At 42.4% G+C, this 18,390-nt stretch overlaps 1 protein-coding gene across 17 annotated transcripts in view; it reads right to left on the reverse strand.

Moving 5' to 3' along the window:
* DLG2 (discs large MAGUK scaffold protein 2) overlaps window positions 1–18,390 on the reverse strand; it is a 986,702-nt gene that overhangs the window by 902,568 nt on the left and 65,744 nt on the right. The window contains exon 1 of one of the 17 annotated variants that reach the window (XM_086882242.1): window positions 673–1,263. The exons of the other annotated variants lie outside the window; for them this stretch is intronic. The gene's annotated coding sequence lies outside the window, so the exon portion shown is untranslated. Of the gene's footprint in view, window positions 1–672; window positions 1,264–18,390 lie in introns of those variants that run through there. 17 annotated transcript variants of the gene reach the window in all.

Here is an 18,390-nt window from a genome sequence, read left to right on the forward strand (position 1 = left end):
AATTACCTACTGTTCATGCATTTTCCTCAGGTGCAAGATTGTAATCATTAGCTATAATATTATAACTCTCTCACAACTTTTTCTGCAATTCATGTATCCAGTCTGGATTTCCAGCACAAAAGATATTGACATACTAAAGGGAATCCAGGAAAGATTGTCAGGATAGTCAGGGGGCTGAAGGACATGGAACAAGGAGAAGTAGCTGTGGCAAACAGATTTGCTTGGTTTAAAGAAAAGGTAGAAGAAATGAGGGAAATCTCACAGCTATCTACAGATACATAATACTGCTGGGAGTGTAAAAGAGATGGAGCCAGGCCCTTCTCGGAGTTAGCAACAGTGGGAATTGCAGGTAACACTTGGCACTGCAGATAATGTAGTGCAGTAGAAACAGCGCTGAGTTATCTAGGAGAGCAGTCACGCTGTTCCGGGCTGGTTTTCACCTCTTTTTCACAGAGGGAGATTGTAGTACGTGATAGGCACTGTACCTCCACACCTAAGGGACACGTACCTGGAACAGCTTGCAAAACACAATGTGGATATGTCCTGTTAAGGGAACTGCCTCCTCAGAGCACCCAGCAGCCGCTCTGGCAGTCACACTCACACCACCTGAGCTGGGACCGAGGCCCCTTCACAGCCACATCCCACACTCACAGTCACACCAGCGTTCCCTACCTGCTTGACCCCGGGGATCCCATAGCAGAGTCTCAGAGGTCCAGATCCCTAAAACAATCTGATCTCGGTGCAATAACTAGGTAACAGAGCACGAAGGAGCCGCGGCTTTGCCCATCCCGCTCTGGGCGCAGGGCGGGCCGGCGCCCCGGAGCTGCCACAGGTGCCCCGTGTTACACACAAGGACGGCTGTTCCCGGCCTCCTGCCTCGGGCTGCTGCCCCCGAGCTCGAAGGGCAGCTGCTCACCGAGATACCTGCGCTGTGTGTGCTCCTCCACACCCCCGGCCGTGTTTAACTCACGGGTAAGACACGCAGTGCACAAACTGCCCGTGAGGGCCCTGAGCCGCTGGACTCGGAACAGAACTGCATCTCACTGCCAGCCTTGTGGTCCGACTGCTCACAGTGCACTGGAACTGTGCTTAAAAACCTGAGTTTCTTTGAAATATGTAACTATTTTTCAGGACATGGAGGCTCCCTTAACAGGGAAGCTCAAAATTTACGATGCCAGAGTGCAAAGGAAGCGCAGCCAGTTAGCTGATGTTAGAAAAGGCCCATTTGAAAGCACAGCAACTTTTACAGGTCTCATGTATTCATTTTTCACAGCAAGGTCTAGAGGCAGAATGAGAATATCATTTTACATGAAAAGAAAAAAAAATAAAAAAAGCAAATTACAGGCACCACATTTTGTTGAACATTCAGTATTCCCACTCACAAAACAAGAGTATATTCTACCTTCAGAATAACTTGAAGCTAATGAATCACAGCTGCTTTATATGCTTCACAAGTAGATTAAGACACAACAGGATGTTCAATAACTATGTTAGAAAAGCAAATTCCTTAAGGTAACTATATCAGTCTAGAGAAAAAAAAAAAAACTGCTTGCCAAAACTGGCTCTGTACCTTCACTATCTTATAATTCCTTTTGATTAACACATTCTCTTACACTGGATTCAAAAACGTAAAAGCAATGTTGATGGCAATTAAATCTCAATCTAAACCCTGCCCTGAGCTGTCTGCATGATTATGTGCTCAGCCTGAATTTACATCCTTTCTTATCAGCTTGCATCAAAGAACTGGTGAAAAAACTCCAGCAGCAGTTACAGAGTTATCTGAAGTACTGACACCTTTTTAGACTGTGCTTGCATTTCAGTCCACGTTGAAAACTAATGCTGTATTTGTTGAGGAAAAAAAAGGAAAAATATGAGTGCATTGCCAAAGTTTTCCAAACATCTTTAACACACACCTCATTTTTTCTACATCAGTGTGGTGCACAGTGTTTTCCAATCTCAATATATTTTTAAATTGAAGTGGAAAAGAAGTATTAGAAAGTACCCAACTTTTTCAAACATTAAGAGGAAAGTATTTGCAGCTTCATATTATCCTATAGAACACTCCTGGATTGTAGGCATAGTATTTCTGACTTCTGAGTTTTACTTCAGCCTTTACACCTCAAAAACTTTTTTTTTTTTAAATACTTCTTGCTATTTTCAAATCACTTTTCCAGCTGCCTTTATACTGACGTCACTGATGTGCATCATGCCTTACTCAGGTTAGGTCAGATCCTGCTCCTGCTCTGGCAACGTAAGTCTGGCACAAGTGACCTCAAGGTTACTATAGACTAGCATGGCTGTAATTTAATACAGAGTTTGGATCCCTGACGCTGTGCCTGAGTTTGGTCAGCCTGGGCATGGCAGCAGATGTGTGGGCCGTCCCCAGAAAGCTGCGCAGTAAGGGGCGAGATGTGTGGATCGGGCTGGCACATTCTACAGCTTTTGGTGTCAAAGGAAGCACCAAGAACAGGGGTGAATAATGGAGAGGAGCCTTTGGTGTGAATCCCAGAGAGCTTTATTCCCCAAGGGTATCAGGGACCAAAGAGCTCCAGGCATGGCTGTCCTCAGGATTTTATAGAACTCAAAATTGATGGTCAGGTACAATCAATCAGCCAAGGGGGACTCCAGGAGGGAGGAGCAATGGGAGGGAATTACAATGTAGGAACCAACAGGGATGAGAGGGTTGAGAGGACCAGTCACATAGTCCAATGGGGCCTCAAGGGTTATGGGGTTGACAGGGAAGGGTCTAGAACAAAGGGCAGGGTTTACAATGATGGACAAGGAAGGGTCTGGAATAAGGGGCAGGGCATACAATGATGGGCGACTGGGAGTTAAGGGTAATTGGACAAGGGGGAGATTGACCTAGACCATTCTAGAAAATAGGGAAGGGTATCAGGATGAGTGACACAGGGGAAAGGTGGGGAGAACTTAGGGAGAAACTTATTCCATTTCAGCAGGGAAAGGTATTTGGGGTCAACCATTTGTACAAATGATTAAACAATTAACAATAAAAACGCACCACCACAGATGCCTTGCTATATTAATATTCCTTTTAAGCACCACTCCTTTAAGGTCTGCACAACTGGGAGATTTAATTGTACGTTACACTTAACTGGAATGCTAAGAATTAGCCCCCACTCTAACATACGCACAGCTTTATTGTAGTTCTTAGCTGGTTTTCCATTAATCATCCCCACAGTTTGCCATGGTAGGCATGCTGTTTGCAATGATGTAAGCTTAGAGAAGATTCAGTGAAGTCTCTGGAGAGGTGTATATGCAAAAAGGACAAGAGAGAGCACCCAGTACATCTGTCAGGCTCATGCACACGCAGGCCCACCTTGCATACTCAATGCAAGGATCTGCTGCTTACTTTACAAGACATTATTAGGGATAATAAATCTGGAGCCTTAGATCCTAAGGAGATGAAAAAGTAGCAAGTGTCTGAATAGTGCACTGTGATGATTAAACAAAGAAAGCTCAAGGTGAAAACTGTAACGGGTCTTACTAATGATCACAGGTAGATACAGATGGAGTGAGGAGCAGGACAATAGGTGCCTTCCTTCTCTCATATGTTAGAAACATAGAATTGTTAAAGTTAGAAAATACCCTTAATACCATTAAGTTCAACCATTAGCTTAAGACTACCAAATCAATCACTTAAGCCACATGCCTAAGTGCCACATCTACATACCTTTTAAATACCTCCAAAGATGGTGACTCCGCTGCTTCCCTGGGTAGCCTGTTCACCAAAAGGATTGTGCTTGACAGTCCTTTTGGTGAAGACATTTTTCCTAACATCTAATCTAAACCTCCCCAGACACAATCTGAGGCCATTTTCTCATTTTCCTGTCACTTGATATCTGTGAGACCAAATCCCACCTGGCTACAACCTCCTTTCAATCAGTTGTAGAGAGTTAAAACCCCTTAGCAGAGATGGTCAGAAACTGTGATGGATATCACTTGCTCACACCCTTCAGTTACATAATTAAGCAGTAGTGCAAACTCTACGGAGTAATCATATCTGCAGCTTATATACTCCATCCATATGTATGTCCTGCCATTCCTCCAGCAGCTGCAACCTGGAGGTAGGAATCACATCAGCATCCTACCTGCACCTGAGGGGATCATGAATTAGGGCCCTTGGGACTACTTTGATCCACAGGGAATGCCATGCAATCCTAGGGTTGCATTCTCATCATGACAGTTTAATGGTGCACAGAAATAAACATTCATCACTTCACCACACTCTTAACAGCAGCGTGGGTGCTCACAGATGACAGAAGAAAATGTTTTTCAGAGGCAGAAAAAAATTGAAATAATAAAGGAAAAACATTGCAAAAACAAATAGGCAATTAAAACTTATTTCTTAAATATGACATGCCTTTAACTGAGCCCTGCCATAATAAAACCATTAAAACCCCATGAAGTGGGCTGTGGAAACTTCTACCAGATAGATATGTAATTTCATTGACAAAAAAAACAAGACTCAAAAGATGAATGAGCCTGACATCTATAAGATTTGTAAAGTCCTTTCAAGTTTATTGATTGAATAAAGTTTATTGTACTTTGTGAAAAGCTAAATATTAATGCCAAAGTCTATGGACACTACTCCCACTTCTATTTCTGTTTAATGGAATGCTCAGAGAGATAACCAGGAAATTAATTTCTCAGATGCTAGTAATGGAGGAATTGACAATTTTCATTAGAAAAAAAAAATAATGTCTGGAAATGCTGTGACTTAATCTCAGTAGCCATCCCAGTATCTTCTCCATCCCCTCCCATTGTTTTCTATCCTTTCCTTTTCCAAGGGGGATGACAGGCCTGGCAGTTAAAAGACTTGGAGGGATATATGTAGGAAACCATCAGGACAGGCTTTCTGGAAGCACTAACATGAGCTCATTGCTCCAATTCCTTCTTCTCTAGCCCTCTGCACACAGCTATCCATGACTGCCATGTCACCCTCAGATATCCTCTGCATTGTACATTTGACATTAAATCAGTTGCACATTGCAGTCCTATTGGTGAAAATCCTCCCACTTTGTTCAGATGACATTTCAGATACAGATATGGTTATGACACGATTCCAGAGTGGAAAGTAATTGATTGATCCATTGTTTGATGAATTTATATACACTGATACATTATGGCAGGAAACATCCAGAAGCAAGCTTTAACATCTAGTTTATATACCAAATCAAATATATATGTGTATATATAAACATATATGTGCAATGTATCTAATTGATAAAGGTTAAGAAATGGCACAGAAATGCCTTCAACAGGAAAGCAAAAAGATGAGAGCTAAAAGGTACCAATTTACTTGTCAACCAGGGAAGCAGCAAAGAAAAGAGTTGCAAAAGGAAGCTGAAGTCAGGAGGACACGTAAAAGTACCTGCTAAAACATAGTCCTATTTTTCAAGTCTTTTAATACAAAATGAAGCATTATATTTGTTCACTTCTGCAGAATTTGCACATTTCTGTGATTTTTTTAATGTGTCTCACCATATACCATCATAAAGGGCTATCAATTCATCAATTCATTAGTTTGAGTTCTCGCTCAAGACCACCAATCCTCTCCCTCATTAAAACAGCTGAAGCCGGAAAGGGAGCTGCCATTCTCTAGAGTCCACCAGGAGAGAGCACAGGGGGTCACTGCTGCCTTTCACATCGAATCAGGGCCACAGGCACAAGAGATGCACAGAGGAAAGTGAGTGGAGTCATGGTTAGGAGACGGGAGAAAAGACTGTGAAGGATGAGGAAGTGGTAAAGGGCAGCAGGCTGTGCTGATGAGGCTGGGAGACAGATGAGCTCAGAGGAAAACCATTTAACCCTGGAAGCAGATAAATGGATTTCCTGCCAGTGGCCATGAGGAAGGAGGAAAGTGGCTGCATCACTGTAGTGGGTTAGGTGTGGCCCTTAAAATTTTACACTCTACTGGGACAGGCAGAATCTCCTCTAAAATTGTAGAAACCAGAACTGAAAAATAAAAGACTAGACACATTTGTGATATTAGAACATCAAGGAGTGCTGGGGATCTGACTCATATTTTGAACACATAATGATGGCAATATTGTGACACTAACAGCTTCAATTTACTATAACAGAATTCTCACGGTATGTGTGATGGGAGAACACAGCTGCAAACATTTTCATGGGGAGTGTTAGATGTTTAGTTATCATTTAGGCTTGGTTTATGGGCTCAGTCTTCTTTCAGATTAAGAAAATGGGAAGGGAAAAAAAAAAAACATTTACTTGATGATTGTGTACCCAGGCATTATTGGAATCCATAATAAAAGGTATTATTAATCACTTTTATTACTGACCAACATTTTCAAATCAGAGCCTGGAGCAAGATCCCAATCCATATTAAGAGGGTTTAAGCATATGCAGTCCAATATGATATATTTTCCATTGATTTTTCCATAAGCAGCCATAAAACATTTAAATTACTTCCCCAAAATTTGATCAAAATTAAAAAGAAGATCCAGTGCTGGATGTAGAAATATTTATTCAGTCGGGTATTAAAAACTAAGCAGAAAGATCTTCTGCTTCAAGGTTTGGTTTCAACACAGTTCCCAGCTTCTCCAAAAACCATATAATTTAGGATCTTCAGGGGAAATACCTTATGGTGTGGAGCTATGGATGGAATTTAAATTGAAAGTATTTATGTCCTGTTCTATTTCATGCCAATGTTTAGTGTTACTCCATAAAGCAAACCCTAACAAAGATACAAATCTGTCAGCATTGCATAAGTTGTATCAATCCATTGGTCTTTACATAGATGCTGCTGCTGAAGGATCCCTAGCAATGTCACTCTTCCCATGATAATCTGTGCACCTTGGACACAACATAATAAGCAATTTGTATCCAAAACTTCTCTACCAGCAACAGACAAAACAAGATATCTCTAAAATAATATACAGCTCTTGTGGAGCCCGAAGGATGATAAAGAAAAGGAAAGAAAAAGCTGGGAACTAGCAGCCCCTGAATGCAAAGGCTGTAGGAAGCCAAGGTTGTCCTGCCCACTGCTTTGACATCTGTAATCCTGACTGAACCCTTTTGGCACTTTGGACACAGGGATGCCATTAATAATACCTTTCAAGTCATTCCTTCTGTTACCTCTTCTTTATAGCTCCCATTTATTAAATTACTGCTTATCGCTTTTTATAGCTATTTTCAAAACAAGGGAACACAGATAGGATTTATCAAAGTAAAAAATAGCTCATGGGTCAGCTGCCCCAGGCTATGTTGCAAACTAAAGAAAAAGAAAGCTAAGCTGCCTGTCACCAAAATCTTCCTAATCTAGGAGTACAAGTACAGTTCCTATGACTAAGAAAATATTGTTTTGCTATTTCAATGCAAAGGCTACTACTGACATAACTAAAGTTTATCTTTGGTCATTACAGATCTAAGCTTTTAAACTTTATTTCTTTAAAATGCTGGGCAACATCGTGCTTTTAAAGATCAAGAAGTCTGGTTAGTATTTTCCAGAAAATATCAAACTCTAGATGTTCTTCCTTACCCTCCTCTTCATTAATCAAATGTTTTATACTATGCTTACAAGCATGGAGCAGGCTGCCTGCATATTCCCTGGAGCAGATAGTTGGAACTGGCAGCCTGCACACAGGGAATCTGCATCAGCATCCTGTTGACCTTCAGGCTGCTGTGAGGGTCTCTGCTTGTACTCAGAACAGCATTTGGTCTGTAGCAGATCCTCCTTTTCTGCTACTTCCTAGACCTCACTGCTCTACCTTGCTGTATCAATCTGTGGTTTGCGTGTTCCATACCACAGACTTAAGCAGCATATCCCTCAACAACACAGATGAAAGAGGTTTCCCCATCTGTCTGAAATGTTACACAATTTAATGCTATTTAATGACCACCAGCTGAGGTTTGTGACAAATAATGGCTTCAATTGGAAGTATGAGATTTTTACTCATCTAAATAATTATTTTTTATCTCTAGTTTATGATTTCCATCCTTTGTGGCACACACCTCACATTTCAACAAGTCTCTAATATGCACTAATATTTTAAAAAATATTTAAAATACTAAAAAATATTTTAAAAAATATTTAAAAAGAAAAGCCAAACAAAGTCTAAGCAACTTACAGTGAATCCCACAACACTGACTGAAGAAGGTCTATCACATCACCAAAAGTTTTAGGGATCTGCCCAGCTGCTGGCTTGACATCAACACCTAAAATTATACTTTCCAAAACACATTTGCTTTTCACAGCTGTATTGGGTTTGTGTGGCAAGGCTTTTGACAGCAGGGATGCTGTAAGGTGGCTTCTGTGAGAAACTGCAAGAAGCTTCCCTGTGTTCAACAGAGTTAATCCCAGCCAGCTGCAGGATGGACCCAGTGCTGCCCAAAGCAAGCCCATAAGTGATGATGGTGGCACCTCTAAGATATAACTTCTTAGAAGAAGGGGAAGGGGAGAAAGGGAAAGGTGTGAGAGAAACAGCCCTGTAGACCCCAAGGGCAGTGAGGGAGGGGAAGGAAGTGCTCCAGGTACTGGAACAGAGGTTTCCCCATACCCTCTGGAAGGCACCCTTGCTGAAGCAGCTCATGAAGAACTGCAGTCTGTGGGGAGGACCCACACCAGACAAGTTTGTGAAGGACTGTGTCCCATGGGAGGAACCTATGCTGGAGCAGCAAAAGAAAGCAAGGATGAAGGAAAAGCAGAGACTACTTGAGTTGAACTGACTGCAGCCCCTATTCCCTCATCCCTTGCATCACTGCAAGGAAAAGGTAGACAAAATAGGGAATGACTTGACCCCAGGAAGAAGGAAGGAGCAAGAGTGAAGGTGCTTTAAGATTTGGATTTATTTCTCATTACCCTACTCTGATTTGATTACCAATAAATTACTTTAACTTTCCCCAAGTCAAGCCTGTTTTGCCCATGACAGTAAGTGGTGAGTGATCTCTTCTTGTCCATAGGTTGACCATGAGAAGACTTTAGATTTTCTCTGCCCTGCCAAGCTGAGGAGAAGAGTGATAGGGCAGCTTTGGTAGGACACTTGATGTCCAGCCAAGGTCAACCCACCACATCTGGTTCCCCATGCACAGCAGAAAAATGGTGTTTTTCTTATCAAGCTCTGAACTGCAATTAAAGACAGCAACAACCACAGGCATGACCTACTAAGGGTTCCACAAATCCAGTGGTACACAGTGCTTCTGGCAGATGAGGGGCTGCTGAAGATGCTGCAGCACAGACCAGGCTCTCCTGTGTGTGTATCTTACGCCACAGGGAGCAAAGCCAAGCACAGCCTCAGGAGATGGGTGCAGATCATTGCCAGCAGCAATGGTCTGGCCCCATCCTTGTGGCGTGGATTCTGTAGCCCACCACTGGCAGATGCTACTTTTGTGATAGGACAAAGTGGATATAACTTTCACCTTTCCCTCTGTGCCTTCTCAAGCTGTGCCAGAGACTCCTGCTTGGCTGACTCATGGGGGACATCCTGGTGATGTGTCATGTTCTTATGTTATCTTGTCTTCTCTTACCACATATCCACAGCAGGCTGTTGTGTTACAGGACCTTGCACTGATGAAGAACTGGAGTTTAAACATACAGAAATAAAAGAAAAGGAAAGTAGCTCTGACTTTTTGATTCACTGGTCTTCAGCATTTAATGTGTTGAAATAATTGTGCTGTTAATTTGTGCCTTACAGGATGTGTCACATGGTTAAAATTTAACAGACAAATTATACCCTGTAGATCTGGGGAGGGCAACAGCCTGTTTGGTAGTAGCCAGGCAATGCTTTCTGAAACAAACATTACATGTACACCAGAGGTTTGGGTTGTTTCTTTTCTACTGAGAAGTATCTTCTGACCATTTCCTATCTCATACTTTTCCATAGTCAAGAGCAGCTCCATCAGTGCTGATAGAGAACACACAGGCTTGTGGTGCTGCATTCAGGTTTGGGGTGCATTTTGCCTCAAAATGGGGCTCAACCTGTTTGCTGTGGCTAAGCCTCTACCTAGCTCATGCTTCAAAGAAATTGGACACATCACCATGAACAGCTGCAGCTCAGAAGCCTTAACAAGTTTATAGCCAAAGTCACATCTGGTTTTGGGTGGGATGTTGAGGATTTTCTGGTTATAAAATAAAACTGAAAGCAGCAGGGGAGTAACAGACCCAAGTAACTGTGTCCTCATAAACATGAGTGGGTTGCCATTCATTGATAAACAGTGCACCAGAGTCTGTTCAATGTTAATTTGCTCATCCTCAAGTGATGCTCTACTGTTCTTTGTGGGTTTGGTATCAGTGAAGAATACTAATTGCTGAATAATACAAAGGTCCCAGCATAGCTATCAAATATTAATGACCTTTGCTTACCAGGCTGCACTGGAGCTCAACCCCTGAGCTGCAGTGAAAGGCCACATGGTCTTATTAAACTCCTGTAAAAGTTGCAATCAAAGAAGGCATCATAGTCTCCATAGTAACAACTGAAAAACTTCTCCATAGATATCACAAATAAAATAAAGGGTTCAGATTGGGAATCTTGAATTGTGTGTGCAGCCCAGAGCCTTCCCTTATCCTTCCCATAGCCCAGGACCCCCTTTCAGCCCAGCCTGGGTCCACCAGTTCCTTCTCAAGTGATGCCATAGGATACTGGACTCCAGTTTCACCCCAGTGGCAAAGTCAAGGAGATGAGAACTCATGCAGTGGTGAGAAACAGACACTGAGTCCTGCAGTGCTTCTGAGGGAAACAAATATTACAGATATAAAGCATCAGTGCAGGGGAAGCAGAGCCCTGAATGACATGAGCAGGTCTTCACAGTGTCGTGTTTTTGAGGAGGCAGGTGGGGAAAAGGCACAGCTCTCATCAGGGCAAAGACAGCAGCAGCAGTGACCAGGTCTGTTGTCCTGCTTTTTTATTCTGGAAGGAGAAGACTGGTCACATCCTAGGAAAACCTCAGGGATCTCTGTGGGCTTTAGCATGACCAGGAGAGAGAGCACAAGGGAGAGAGGGAAGGATTGCTCTCTGTAGCAACAGAAGAGGAGTCATGTCAGGCACAACTCAGAAGGGGATCTGAATATGACCAGAGAGCACGGAGGAGAGAAGGCAGGTAGCTTTGTCAGGAGGACACCACACCCTCATCCTCTGGGTCCTCTTTAAAACCAGGTTTCCTCTGGGAAACTCAGGAGAGGCTGATCCGTATTTATATAAAGAACCATGAATGAGTCACACCTGGGAGATGTTTAGGGGCTAAATAATGCAATTGTTGCTCACCAAGAGATGTCTTGCTTGTAGATATCTGCATGAAGCTCTGTGCTGCTGGGAGTGCCTTGCTCTGGCACCTGAGTTACCCTGGGCATCTCTGCATGTTCCTGATGATGCCAAAATGTGCCCATGGCAGGCATCCACCACTTCCCCCTTAGAGCTATTTCACAATTATACTATCTGTCTTGTCCTCAGTTTTTTCTTGACGGTGTGTTCCTTGATCCTTTTCACCCTGTATATGCACATTTATTCTGCCACCTTAAATGTATTTCTTGTTCCTTGCTTTTTACTGCCTTCAGGTTTTGTAGAATGTTATCCTTTCTAACTCAAATCACTGCCAAGCTATATAAAATACATAATCTTTCTTGCATATATATAAAAAATATTCTCTCCGGTCCTTTCTTTTGATGCATTTCTCCAATTCATCCACGTCAGTCTGGCATTGATATGCCAGAGCCAGCAATACTGCTCCACCTGTGCTATGTACAGCTGGATCATCATCTCCAGAAGATAATGTTTTTGCCTCTGTGTGTAGCCCCAAAATCATACTCTTCAGTGCCAATATAAGCCCACTAAATGGTTTCCCACTGCTTTGTCTAGGTTTGGGTTTGTTTTTTTCGTTTCTAGTACTCTATAAGTATCTCTCTCCTGCAGAACAGCTGAGTCTTTGATTATTTTTGATATGTAAGAAACTGTACTTTCCAAGCTGGAACACTTCTTTTACTATTATTCTATATTTCTAACCTTTAATATCCTTTCTACCACTTTAACCCTTGTTAATCTTCCCAACACCTTGCAAGGCAACATCCTCTGCTCACTTTGGGATATGGTATATCTTGAGCAGAAAGCAAACCCAGGAACACGCTGTGACTTCAGTTGAAAATTTGTGCCCTCGTGAGAGGCATCTGTTAGCATCAACAGATACATGGCAAATTATTTACCCTCCATGCTTTCTCCTTGCTTCTGCTTGGCATGCTGGAGAGAAACAGCAGGCTAAGGCTGGGGGTCCTTCTTTTACCCCTCCTTCCCATGGCTGCTAACCCATCTGTGTGAAGGAACAGAGCTACCCCAGAGAAGCGAATCACACAGAATTACTGTGTGGTTGGGGTTGGAATGGACCTCTGGAGATCACCTCAACCCTACTATTAAAGCAGGTTCCGCTAGAACAGGCTGAACAGGATCACATCCAGGGGGGTTTTGAATATCTCCATGGAAGGGGACTCCACAACCTCTCTGGGCAACCTACTCCAGTGCTCTGTCACCCTCAAGGTAAAGAAGCTTTTCCCCATATTCAAATGGATATTAATGGGCTTCAGTTTGTGACTGGTATCCTCTGTGCTGTCACTAGACATTCCTGACAAGAGTCTGGCCCCATCCTCTTGACAACCACCCCTAAGATATTTACATGCTTTTTCAAGATTGCTTCTCCTCCTCCTCCTAACTACAGATGCTCACTCACGTCAATTTCATGGGAGATGATCTTGCCCCTCTCATGCTGCTTACAGTTCCTTATAGCTCACCAGGGAAGCAACTCCACAAAAATGAAACACAAATCCCAGCAGCCTCTCTCTCTCTCTATCTCTGTGACTCATTCCCATTTATTATTTCTTCCTCTGTTTATCACCTTCCTTGATGGGATCAGGCAGCGTAAAAGTACTCTCAGACAAAAAGAGCTCCTAAACTTGCTTTTGTAATTCAGTGAATCAAAAGCTCTCCTTTGTGAGACAGTTTTTTTCCTAGAAATACTCACAATTTCTACACAACCTCCCACTGCAGCTAATGAGGGTTCAGATGTTTTCTAATCTTTCTCTAGCTCTAACTCCCATCAGCACTGATGGTCAGACAGGCTGGATGCACCTATTTCAAGTGCTATTCATATGCTTTCATTCTCTTGCTCCATATGTTCCCTAGCCAGGGAACAGATTTTTCTTACCAGCTGCTCTCAGGATGGATCACACAGCAATTGGTACTCAGAGCAATATAAATAAAGATGTGGACAGGAAAAGTTACACAGTTTAAATCCTTCAAGTACAACATTGATTTAAAGTAACAGGCACTAAATGTTTATCTCTACTTTTTAAATCTCACATCATTCTAGAGTAGAAGCAGATGACCATCCCCACCCTACAGCTGAGGAGAACACACTGAAGCACAAGATCTATCAAACTTCCCATTTAAAATGTCCCTTTTTAGTTGTCTCCAGAAGCTGTCAGGGGTATTACTGAATTTTCCCCCCAGGGATTAGCAATTAACATTTTTCTAGAGACTGCTAATTACTGTTGGTACCAAATTTAAGAGTCCTTCAAATCTGATGTGAAAGGCTATAGAGGTTTTCTAACCTGTGGTTTCTGTAAAAGCAGTGGGAAATCCCAGCTTCCAAAATTAGTCCAAGGCATTTGAGGGGACCTTATGAGAGGGGTTGCCACTAAAAGCAAATGTGTTTCTGCATGTGCCACTGCCACTGTTCTTAAAATTATATTCACAATCTTTAAGTTTGGAAAAGACATTTAAGATCATCAAATTTAACAGTCAGCTTGGCACTGCCACCGTGTTCACCATCACACCATGTCCTCAAGTTCCATACCCACACAAGTTTGGAGCACTTCCAAGGACGGTGATCCACAACTTCTCTGGACAGTCTGTTCCAATGTTTTACAACCCGTTCCATGAAACAGAAATTCATACTGTTAAAACTAAACCTCTCCTGGTGCAACTTGAGGCCATTTCCCTTCATCTTGTCATTTGCTGCTTGGGAGAAGAGTTGGTGTTGACCTACCTCACTACAATCTCCTTTCACATAACTGTGGACAGCAATAAGGTCCCCCTTTTCCCAAGCTAAACACCTGCAGCTCCTTCAGCTGCTTCTAGTCAGACTTGTGCTCCAGACACTTCCCAGCTCCACTGCCCTTCTCTGGGGTCCTGCTTCTAGGCTGGATCAGGGGGAAGGGGTGTGGCCAAGACGTTCTGTAATTTGGTACCAACTTATGTCATTGTCAGAGGAGGGCAAAGGATCTTCCACTCTGGCTTCTGGGATGTAGGCTGTCCCTTTCAGGTGGAACAAAGTCTGGCCAGGTGGGGAACCTGTCAGCCATTATTGACTGTCTTAGGGTCATGCTGTATGGAGTTGGGCTTAGTCAGCATTTTGCATGGAAATCACTCTCTCTTTATACACTTTTCTTATGAATATTGTTGCTGTTAGTGTTCATTTTCTTTCCTCATTGCTGTTTCCAGCAAATTGTTCTTATCTAAACCTGTTACCTCTGCCTCTTTGCTTCCCACTGGAGCAGGGAGAGGAGCAGCTTGTGGTTTTCTTTTAGTGGGAGTACTAAATTGGGAAATACCATTCCTAAACCATGACATCTGGAAATGTTCCAGCACCTCCAGGTCCTTCTTGCAGTGAGGGACCCAGAACTGAACACTCACCAGTGCCCAGTACAGGGGACAATCCCTGCCCTGGTCCTGCTGGCCTCACCATTGCTGATCCAGGCCAGGGTGCCACTGGCTCTCTTGGCCAGCTGGGCACTCTGCTGGCTCAGGTTCAGCTGCTGTCAACCAGCACCCCAGGTCCTTTTCTGGTGGGCAGCTTTCCAGCCATTCTGTCCCCGGCCTCCAGCCCTGCATAGGGTTGTTGTGACCCAAGTGCAGGATTCATGACTGAATTTAATTTCCTGCCCTCCAACAGATCTACATTCCCACCCAACTTGGTGTCATCTCCAAACTTCTTTAATGTACACTCAATGCGTGATGAGAAAGAACTCTGTATCTCAATTAGAAAAAAGTGTACATGTCCACTGCAATGCTGGGAACCATCCTTGCCAACGAAAGAGTGAGCCAGAGTTGGAGCAACGCTTGAAGAAGTTGAGGGAAGGAAGGAAAAGGCTGAAATCAAGAAATGTGCTTGGGCAGCAGAACACATCACTGAGCAAATATCTCTGAGCAGTACATTCTCAGACCATGTACCCTTATGTGTTTCTTCCTCTGCATTTCAGGTATTCCAGGCTCCTTTTTCCAGACACAAAGCTGCTCTGAAATGAGAGCTAACAGCCTAAGACTTCTTCAAGGACTACAAGCTCTAAAAAGAAATAGCAGCTACTTCTGCAGACAAATGTGATAGATGAATGCAGCTAGCATGAGGTATTTGGAACAGCCTTTCATACCCTTCGGGAAAATGGGAATGTAAATAGCCAGTGAAACCCTCTGGTGTCAGGCAAATGAGGATAATAAGAATGCTAGTAATGCCCTAAGAAAGTTGTATAACATAAAATATATCTTTTCATTACAGTAATGCAAAGCAAAATATACATATTTTGTGCACATATTTATTTATACAAAATACCAGATACTACTTTAATTGTTAGCTTTTATAATAAATGTAATTTATTAAAAAGATGTAATCTCTGAAAAGGGAAGGTTAATGAAATCTGCCAACATCACTTGGAAAGTGGATGCAAAGAGAAAGAAGAGTTCCCATTAATCTCTTTTTCCTGATATCATGAAGGAAAAGATAAACAGGCGGTAAAAGTGAAAACTACAAGGTCAGGTTTGATTGCTTATTTGTTGCTGCATTAGATCTGATGTGCCCAATGAAAACCAATGGACCTTAAACCAGAGCTGGGCAGGAATAAAAGATCTGCACTTTAAAAGAAGGAGACACAGAATAGTAATAATTCAGATGGAGATCATGAGTCAGGGCAGGGCTTGTCTTACCAGGTGTAGACACCTACAACATGGGTGTGCCCAGGAGAGGCACTTCAAAGGCACAACTGCTCTTATTCTGAAGTCTGCATCTGAAACAGGGGATGACTCTTACCTTGGAAGTGCCTCTTTTTCCACTATGACAAAAAAAATGGGTTCCTCCTGAATGTATTGATCTTACTACAGAAGTCTAAAGTTAGTCAGAATTAATATAGATTCCTTATAATTCAATGACAGCACAGGGACCCATCAGCAGAGCAGGAAATTTGCCCCTGGATTGTTCAGGACTTTCAGAGCTGTACTACGTGGTGAGTAGCAGCCAGGTATGGGGCAGGGCTAAGGGAGCAGACTCATGAGGCTGGGAGCTGCCACAGATGGGAACTCAAGAACCAAGCAGGAAACTTCTTCCAGCCCTGTATTAGTATTGCCACAAGAGAGCAGAAGGAAAGAAAGAGAGAATACTCACCCAAAGCTGTCTTTCAGATGTGGGCTACAGCACATTTAAGTAGGCAACATATGAACTGCATTATTAAATCCTGAAAACTTCTCAGGGACTCTAAGATAGGAGGCACAGTCCTTTGGATGCAGATATTTGACACCCTGAATATTACCAAAGATACTGCAATGCCCTTATATAAATCACTATTACTCTTTTCTCTAGAACACTGTGTGCAACTCTGATCACTCAGTCGTGAGAAGAACATCGCAGAATATAGAAGGGAATATTCAGGGAAGGGCAGCAAGGTTGGTGGGGAAATTATTTGGACTGTGAATCTCTGTGAGGGAAAAAAAGCCAAGACACATAAAGCAATACATAAGATAATGACTGAGATGGAGAAGAGGTTCTGGGTTACTCCATCTGCTTCAATTCATACAATACGTCTGAGATAGATGATTGTAGGAGAGACAGCTTGTGGAAATAAGGACTAGTGGTTCTCAAGGACATCCCCTTCCTCTCTCCCCCTTTCCCTGCCCCTTTCTTCCTCCCCTTTCTGGGGACCAGACCACCTGCCTGCACAGCTATCCAGGCTGAACTGCCAACAGGAGAGGGGATAGGAATGTGGTTGGGGTTTGTGCAGGCCTCCAGCCGAAAACCAGCATATGTTATGGTTGCTGAATCAGTCATGATGTCCCATTTCAGCTTCTCAGAATGCTGCCAGTATTTTTAGCCAATACAAAATCCCTAAATTGGCTGGTTCTCAAAAAAGGAGACTTGAGAACATCTACACCTTTCTCCTAGCAGACTGTGAAAAGACAGAATTTCCTGTTTGACTCCAAAAAGGAAATATCCCACAGAGGAAGCAATACTGCAACTCCACAGTTCCAGGGAAGGGAAGCCTCTATCACTGTTGCACTTGTACAAAGCTGTAAGCACTAAGGACAGGAGTCATACAAGTTTCGTTGTTCATGTCTTTGCAAGTTCCCTGATTCCTCTGGGAACTTCATAGAAATTAAAACTATATTCTTTTGTCTGTGGATATAGTCATGGTCAGATTCTTGTGACTCACATGAGCCTCTCACAGGATTCAGCCAATGGAACCAGAAGTGGGTACTTCCACAATGGAGGAAAAAAAAACTAAATAGGGAAGAATTAGAATGTGAAACTCACTGCTACAAGACACTGCTGAGATCTAGATCTTGGTTCAGGAAAACAAAGCAGAAGATTTTTGTTTGAAACAATTCCCTCAGGACTGTTATTTGATTTTTCAGTACAAAACTGAACTGCACAGGACATTGCACTGATTCAGCATGGCAGCTCTTGTAATCCTGTATAAGATAGCATTAGCAATAATACAAATGCAATTCTTGGGCACAAGTGCATCATCATTAGATCAGCAGGATAGATTTTGGTTTCCAAGAACAAGTTTACTCAGCAATCTGTGTTCTTACTGAAGAATATATAATCATCCTGGTACCTTGAAAATGGTATCACTCTTGCACCCGAGTCATTAACACAGAACAAGAAAAAATAATATAAAAATTATTTTAAATTAAATGGGAAATTAAAAATGAGACAACTTTTTTTAAAGTTCTTGTTCACTGGATTCTGAAAAGAATGTGTCTTAATAGCGCACTGCATCTCTAATAAATAGTAGGTAATATTTCCTGTCGTTCCTGATTTCATATTTGCTTTGCTTTTCTCTTTCATTTTATCTTATTACTCTTTTGAATCTGTGAAAATGGTTTTACTTTCCACATTTATTTTTTTCTCAATTCACTTATTTCAAGAATTGTTGCTATATTAACCACTACATTTCCTCCCATCTGTGGTTTCTCTCTTCTGGGAGATAAACTGTTCTTCTTTATTTGTAATAGCTTATGATTAGTAATTCAGTTCTTCTGAGGAAAGTCTAAGTTACTTTATATGTGACAGCCATTTATTTTATGAACAGCAGGACCACAGACTAAAAACACTAAAATGATCCTGCTTGAAATACCTGAAGTGCTCAATCCCACAGAGGTG

The sequence above is a fragment of the Cyanistes caeruleus genome, chromosome 3, assembly GCF_971803275.1.
Source record: "Cyanistes caeruleus chromosome 3, bCyaCae1.hap1.1, whole genome shotgun sequence".
NCBI lineage: Eukaryota > Metazoa > Chordata > Aves > Passeriformes > Paridae > Cyanistes > Cyanistes caeruleus.